Raw genomic sequence first — 8,673 nt, forward strand, 5'->3', positions numbered from 1 at the left:
GCATCTCACTTCCTAGCACAGCTTGTAAAGTCACTTCCTGTGCATCTCACTTCCTAGGAAGTTTGTAATGTCACTTCCTGTGCATCTCACTTCCTAGCACAGCCACTCTGCACATTGTGCTGGTGGGATCACCTTCACTAAACTCCTCCAACTGTATCCCTGGATTGTCTGGGATGACAGCTGCGTCAACATCCTCAGCCAGCTGTTCTATACTCCACGTACACACTCAGGCTTCAGCATTCTCACTCGTTTCTTTGACAAACCTTCAAATCCCCCACTACCTTACCATTTTCTTAAAATCTCATGTGGTGTTTGTTATAAGCTGAGGACAAACAAGACAGCACTACATGTTCAGCTGTTTGTGACGGAAATGATCAGAAAGTTAGTCATGATGAATAATCAAGAGAGCTGGGAGGTGGTGATGCAGCTGATTATACAGCACAGGGCATGTACGCTAGTTACCAAGTAATTTGTGGACTGGAGAGCAAGCAGGGCATTTTATGGTTTATGCAATTACTCATAAATAATTTACAATAGTAAATGAAATGTTAACCATGTGTTTGGAGACAGATTCTAGGTTTGTTTTGTACAGCAGTCTTGGTAAATTGCTCTTGTTCACCTTGGATTCCCTGGCCCAGAGATTCTCTGTCTTTAGCCTTATTTATGAGCATTTAAAGTTTTCTTAATATGACCAACCTTGGCATATTTTATGTTCAGGAAAAAACATACTCCATTTTTTCCTGTAAACTGTGCCTACCATTCACTGGTATATTATGAATATGTATTTTGAATAAGAAAAACAGCATGAAGTTATATCACCTTTTTAGCTGAGTGCTGGTCACGGAGCTAAAGAATGTAGAGATTTCTTCTGGCTTCCATCCTTGGCCAGATGGCAGTCTTTCTTATTATTTTCTCCTCCTCTCTTTGCAGTAAGAAAATTGTATTCTGTATCATTGTGTGTTCGAAGTATGTAACTTTCTTAGAATTTGACTTTACAGATACTCCAGCTAAGAGCTAGCTTTGAATCTTTGTAGCGACTTGGAATTTGTGCTTTGGAATACGTTGATTAGCTGGGATTGCTGACTCTTTAGAGACTCTTGGAGGTGGACTAAATACTTTTTTGCATTACTAGATGACCATGATGTTTTGGATCACAAACACATAATGCTATGGGGGCCAAAAAAAAATATAAAAGCATAAGGGAAAGCATTGTTGGCTCTCGGAAATTTCTTTCAATTGTTTGTCACGAGAATTATCCCATTGTAATTATGTAACTTACGGTGGGCTTGTAATTATTTATGGATGATGCAAATATATTTGAAATAAAGTGTTTGAAGCTATCCAATTTAAACTTACCTTCATTATATTATTCAGCTCGCCCATGTGTTGATCTTCCTTTATAAGTTATTTGGAGATGCATTGACAACCTATTGATCCTTCTTCCTGTAAATGTTTCAAAGCTTGCCTTTAGAAACTCTTCAATTCAAATGTAGAATTAGTCTGACTACTTACTCTAGGAATTTCTGAGTAGCCGAACACTAACTTACATGTTACAGGGAAAATGGTATTCTGTAATTATTTGGTAGCTGGTATTCTTTCTTAATGGCTCATTATGAATATGGTGGATTGTTCTCAAGGGAAAGTTTGAAGCTAAAATCCAAGAGATAAGATTCAATTCCTAAAAATTTAAGTACCTAATTTTAAAGTAGCTATTCCTTCATATTCATAGGATTAGACTTACAAAAATGGAAATGGACTGTATGGAAGAACCTAATTTAATTATGAATCAATCTTAATCAATATCTTTGGATGAGAAGCAAAGAAATTGTTGTGGGTACTGACCTGTACTCAATGTTGATGATATTACTATTCAAGATTGTACACAGAGAGAGAGAGAGAGAGAGAGAGAGAGAGAGACAGACAGACAGACAGACAGACAGACAGACACAGAGACAGACACAGAGACAGAGAGAGACAGAAACAGAGAGAGAGAGACAGAGAGAGAGGCAGAGAGAGAGACAGACAAGGAAATTATGTCAGGCAGCTTCCTTATTATGTTTCTTACATCATTGTTTCTTTTCTTTTTCTCTTTAGTGAGAATTCATGTCCGATGTTAAAGTAGCTTTGACATTTTGAGTGGGAAATGACCAACCTTAGTCAGCATGCTGCCATCTCCCTACGGTTACATTATATATGACCTTCCATCTCCCTATGGTTACATTATATATGACCTTCCATCTCCCTATGGTTACATTATATATGACCTTCCATCTCCCTATGGTTACATTATATATGACCTTTCATCTCCCTATGGTTACATTATACACGACCTTCCATCTCCCTATGGTTACATTATACACGACCTTCCATCTCCCTATGGTTACCTTATATACGACCTTCCATCTCCCTATGGTTACATTATATACCACCTTCCTTCCTTCAGATGTTTGAGCTGTTGTTACCCTTCCTTTCTCCAATGTCATTGTCTACTCCCATAGACAACACTAATCAGCAGGAATATGTATGGCAAAGGAGAAGTCTTCCCTGAAGGGCCACCGGGCCACATTACTATCAGACTTTACCTGTCATTCCATGAAAACATGAAATACTACAGTTTTTGTCTGTCTCAGATCTTCCAGCACTCTGCTTGTCAACCTATTTTCAGTCAGGAATTTACAGTATTTCTTGGGAAGATTTCTTTGCATAAATATTTTGTTTCTTAATTTGATGCCACATTTCTCTCCTTTTTTTAAAAGTTCTGTTTCTCAAATTGAAAATCCCTCCCTAGGTTGGCACATTAAACTAACAAACAGATGTTATACACATTGCTGTTGGTTTTCTGTTTCTACAGAAGGAAGTTGGCTGAAAGAGTCTGTGCTGATTAGCCCTTAATGTCAGTACCATTGGTGCTGTCTTTGGAATGCCCCTTCCCATTGCATACCTGTTGTTGTGAGCACACAAAATCATTTTATTCTATGCCACACTTACACACAACCTTGGTGGTTCAACTGTGCAATGACAATTCTGTTATTTTTCAGTATAAATGTCTGAAATTATTGTCACTGGGTAGTTTTTTAGCATTTTCTGTTTTACTCTTATGTTTCTCACCTAAACATGAGTTTTTTGAGAAGGAAGACATATTCCCTGAGGAAAGAAGAAAAATTCAAGATTTCTTTATATCCAACTCTTTGGATAGTCTAGTAAAACTGTTTATAATGTATATCATGTTTAAAAACATATAATAATAAAGCTACTATTAATTGAAAATCTGTGTAAAGAGCAACTAAGTATCTGTATAAGCATACATCACATTTGTAGATGTTTTTACATTAGTCATCAAACATCCACATGACTATATGGATTACATGGATTATATTGCATTGCCAGCATGCTACTCATTTCATTCTCCTTGCCTACTATGTAAACATTTCAGCAGTTTTTACTAATATTTAAGTAGTATGCTTCTTTAAGTGTCTCAAGTGTCTAGTTCTTGGTCAGCCAGATACAAATTAATGAACAAAAGCCACTAGAGTATAGTGTTTGGGTTTGGGTGCCTTGCATAGAAAGAAAATATTCATTAAAAAGAAACTAAACAAATCGTCATTTGGTTGTCCAAAAGATATGTGGCTTACTAGTTTTAAGACTAATGTATCCCTCAGTAAAAGCCCTAAATACATTTTAAAATGTCACTCTTTGTTGGTACTTTAGCTTAATACTTCCCACATAATCAACTCAAAACAGAAAAACTGAATTAAAAAAACTAATTGGATGATTGTGATGATGTAGATATCATTCTACTAATAATGGTAAGTGCTGTAAAGATTTATATATATATATATATATATACATATAAACATAAACTTTTTAAAGACATTTGTGAAAGATTTACTTTCACCTTTGCTTTGAATGATCTAATGAAACAGATCCCTAATTTAAATAGTTAATGAAATCTGTTAATCAAATAAAAATAGTATTCTTGTCTTATTGTCAACTCGAAGACTTCAGATTAATACAAACTAGTCTTGACCTACACTGGAAAGATCCAAACACATTAATACATAGCTCTTCTCTCCTACTAACAAGCCCTATCTAAAATACAACAGGATCTCATTCTGTCTTATATTCATTCATCTTTGCTTTGTTCTGTTTTACACTGCTGCAGCCATCACTATGGCCCTAAACTCCATCAAAAGCATCCTTAAATACAAACACAAGGAAAGATCTTTCTGAAGCTCTTAAAAGCCCTGGGGTTTTCTGTGTATGGACATATGGAAACATCAACCCTTGGAGAATTCATCTATCTTAGCTAAAGCCAAGAATCTTGCATTCTTTGAGCTTCCAAAAGATGAGATGTAATCTACTTATCTCATTAGAAGTTACTCTGTGTGTCTTTAATCATTCAAGTACTTAGGATGCTAGTGATGGAAGCAGCAGTGTAAAACAGGACAGAGCAAATGGGAATGAATCTGAAAGAGTGGGTGAGATTCTGGCTGAATTTTAAACAGGACTTGTTAGCAGGAAAGAACTTCCATGTATTAATATATTTTGGAAGTTTGTAGAGATGAATTTTAAACTCCACAGAGCAAGTGAGTCTAATGAAAGTGAAATGGTGTTATCTTATTGCCATAGTATATGAATGGAGCCTTTAGGAGAACATCATCATTCAAACAATTCTAATCAAAACTTAATAAATGTATTAAAATATCTTCAGGCTATAAGCTTATGACTATTTTCAAGAATAATGAAGCACCAGTGAGTTGGACGTTAGGAAGCCGCCTGAGATGACTGGTTCCTGTCCCAGTCTGAAAGTGCTTCTAGAGTTTTGTTAAAGTATCTGCAGATGGACAGTTTGGCCACATATCCTCCTTTTTTACAATAACTGGATTAATTTTTCATTTGACTGATGCCATTTAGCTATCCAGTGGATGAATGAATTGTCTAACAGTCTGAAAACCAGGTAATTCCAAGTTATAAAACTCACCTGTGCCTTCCGATTCTTTTAGACAAGAAAACATTCTTTAAACACTGTTACTTAAGTTGATTGCAAACACCTATGCACAGAAAGCTCGAAACTTCTGTTTCCTCGATAGCAGGACAAGGTGAACAATTGCGACCAGAATCTAGAAGAAATTTCTGTATCTATTAGAGAGACACATCTCTTGCAGTCTCTAGCCACCTGAAATAAACCCCTGTATCAAAAGGAAAACTTGTGCCAATGTGACTAAAATATTATGAGATGACTTGTGCATAGCCAAATTCACCATTTGCTTATCCGCAGTTTGATCTGTGAGAACTAGTAAAGGACCAGACACAGGTTTTGAGTGTTCTGCCCCTTATACTATGTATTCATTACCTGGGCATTGAATGAATTTTGTAGTCTGTGATAGATTTTTTTTATTGTATATTTTATTTATTTACATTTGAAATGTTATCCCCTTTCTCGGTTTCCTCTCTGTAAACCCCATATCCTCTACCCCCTACCCCTGCTTCTATGAGGGTGCACCCCCACACACTCCCACCTCACTGCCCTGGCATCCAGTACACTGGGGCATCAAGCTTTCAGAGGACCAAGGGTCTCTCCTCCCACTGATGCCAGATAAGGCCATCCTCTGCTACCTACATCCAAGTTAGGACAAATGACTATATACATCTAGTTCCCAATCATATCCCCACCATCAGTTTTACTTGATGTCTTATGTAAAAAACAAAACAAAACAAAACAAAACAAAACAACAACCACAACAAGAAAAAAGAAATCAATAGAAACAAAAACGAAGAATCCTACATTACGGACATGCTGCAATTGTGGGCAAAGCAGAAAGCTCTATAATCTAAAAGTCTCCTTTGGGTTTTAGTGTCTCCCTTCTCATATGCAGTCCAGAGCTGAGCAGCCTAGCTAGCCCCTGAGAAAGAAATACAGACAGTAGGCCTTCTTCGCAGAAGCGATGAATCAGACTCTGCTTTTGAGCAGCTCCCTCGAGGGATCTGTACGCACATTAATGTTTCAGAAGCACTCTTCTCAAGTCTTATATCTTGGCTCTTCTCCTCCGCGTTACCTCCTTGGCAACTGCCTCACTGCATCTTTTCCTGATGCTGCATCCTCTTTCAATGCTGCAAAAGTTTCAGAGTTCTGTTGTACTACACTCAATGACCTGAAGGAATAGCAATGGCAGGTGAAGTTTGCCTTAAAAATCATTCCCAATCCTGTACTTAGTTAGCTCCAAGAATATTACACACAAGTAAAGTAATATCTGTTCCCAAGAAACCAATCAAAATCATTACAGTAAAGCTTAAATAATTCATACTGACAAATGTACAAAATATTGTCTATTGGCTTGATAATAAATAAGAGATACCTAAACTCCAAGTTACCACTTGGCAGATATTAATAGGTATAGTTTCAAAGAGTATAAAGGAATAACACATAGAATATTAAATCAGCTACAATGATTCATTGGTTAAATTTAATAAAGAACTTTACCTTTTCGTGTGCATGTTTGTGTGTGTGTGTATGTGTGTGTGTCTGTGTGTGTGGTGTATATGTGCATGTCTGTGTATGTACATGTATGTTCATGTATGTGTGTATGTGTGTGAATTTCTTTGTATGTGTGTGTACATTTGTATGCATGTATGTTCGAGTGCTTTTGTTTGTGTATGTGCATGAGTGTGCATGTGTATATGATTGTGTTTCTATATGGGCATGTGTGATGTGTGTGTGTCTGCTTGTATGGATGTGTGATTCTGAGCATGCCTATATCTCTATCTGTGTGTGTGTGTGTGTGTGTGTGTGTGTGTGTGTGTGTGTGTATGTGTTATGTGTGTGTTTTACTGGAGATTGAACCCAGAACCATGCACAGTCTTGTCATGTACACTATCATTAAGCTATATCTCTGGCCCTTGGTTTTCATTGTTATTTTGAGGCAGAGTCTAACAAAGCTGTTCAAGCTGGCCTTGAAGTTGAGATCTTGCCCCAGTCTTCAAAATGGCTGAGATTACAGGCATTTCTGTCAACCAAAGAAGATATAATCTTTACCTTTTCTTCTCTCTCAACTCACACAGAAAATTTTTCTGGTCATTTACACTCCAGTTCTAGTATTGTCTTTGATGTGTTGTTTTTTTTCTGAACAAATAATCAGGTGATCTTAACAGTTTTCCATTCTCAATGTCTATTTCATCTCTTCTAATCCTACTTTTAACTCTGACTAATGCCTTTGTCACCACTGATCTTGAGAAACAGAGAACCCCCAGTCTATCTTTCCTAAATTCTCTGTTCCTTTACACCAGCTGATCTACCCACTTCTAGAAGATTTGTACTGTCTCTAGAGTTAGTTTTGTTATTCTTAATACCTAAAATTTATATATCTTAATATTTTGTCCCACAATTAGCACCATGGTTCTCTGTTAGAAGCAGCATGGTTTTCCTAACGGTTTCTCTCCTAAAGGATATTTTGATGGCTATTCTGAATTGTCAATTTGACGACATCTGGAATGAACTAAAACCCAAAAATGGAAGACACAGCTGTGAGGCACTTCTGCTCCATTTAAAGTGGGCATATCTATTTCTGATCTGGATCTCTGAAGTGGGGAGACACACCTTTAATCCAGATCGCTTGAGCTGGGAAAACCCACCTCTAATCTAGGTCACGCATTCTACTGGAAGCCTATACAAGGACATGGGAGAAGGAGGCTTCTGCTGTATGCCTACTTGATCTGGTCTTGCTAGCAAGTAGGCATAAGAACGTGTTTCTCTGACATTCCAGCATACACTGAAGATCAGAATCATCCAGTCTTATGGACTGAACAACTATTGCAACTTTGGACTTTCTATTCTTTTATTTTAATTGGTTATTTTAGGTATTTAAATTTCAAGGGTTGCCCCACTTCCTGTTCTCCCCTCCGCAAACCCTCATCTCATCCTCCCTTCCACTTTGCCTCTTAAGAAGGTGCCCCCCGTCCTAGCCAACCATAGTCAGATGGGCTGGATGACGGCTTGTAACTTATTCTAATACATATACATCATATACTTACACATATACATATATACATCTTATGTATGAAAGGGTCTGAAAAAGTCTTGTCTCCTTCATTTTCTGATTATCTAACCAGACACGATTCTTGAGCAGACCTGGCTCCATTCCACCTTCTTTAAATTCATCGTTTTGGCCACCTCAGCCACCCTTCCTTACTCTAGCTCTATGGACTTTCTAAGTTTTCCATCAGTCTTTGGTTTCACTTAGGGTGCCGTGGATTGTCTATCTGGGAAATGGCTCTTGAATTGGTTAACTGGGATCTGTCTTACCTCCCTTCAAGGCTTGCAACAAAGGTTATGTATTATCTGCCTTACAAGTATTGCTTCTGTGGTATATATTAGCTAAAACCATGCCAACTCTTTTCCTTTGCTTAATAGGAGTTTTTCCATAGTAGAAAACGTTTGACAGATCCTAGACACTCTGAACTATAAATACGACTGACCCTGACCTGGACAGACTAACAATAATTTTAAAAGATTTCTAGGGGGACCTGAAAGATGGTTCATCAGGTAGATACAAGCCTACTGTCAAGCCTGACAATCTGAATTCAGTTTCCTTGGACCAACAAAAGGAAAGAGCCAACTCCTGTAAGTTGCCCTTTGACCACTATATAGTTGCTATAGCACACATGCACACATACACA

This window comes from Mastomys coucha, unplaced genomic scaffold, assembly GCF_008632895.1.
Source record: "Mastomys coucha isolate ucsf_1 unplaced genomic scaffold, UCSF_Mcou_1 pScaffold17, whole genome shotgun sequence".
Lineage (NCBI taxonomy): Eukaryota > Metazoa > Chordata > Mammalia > Rodentia > Muridae > Mastomys > Mastomys coucha.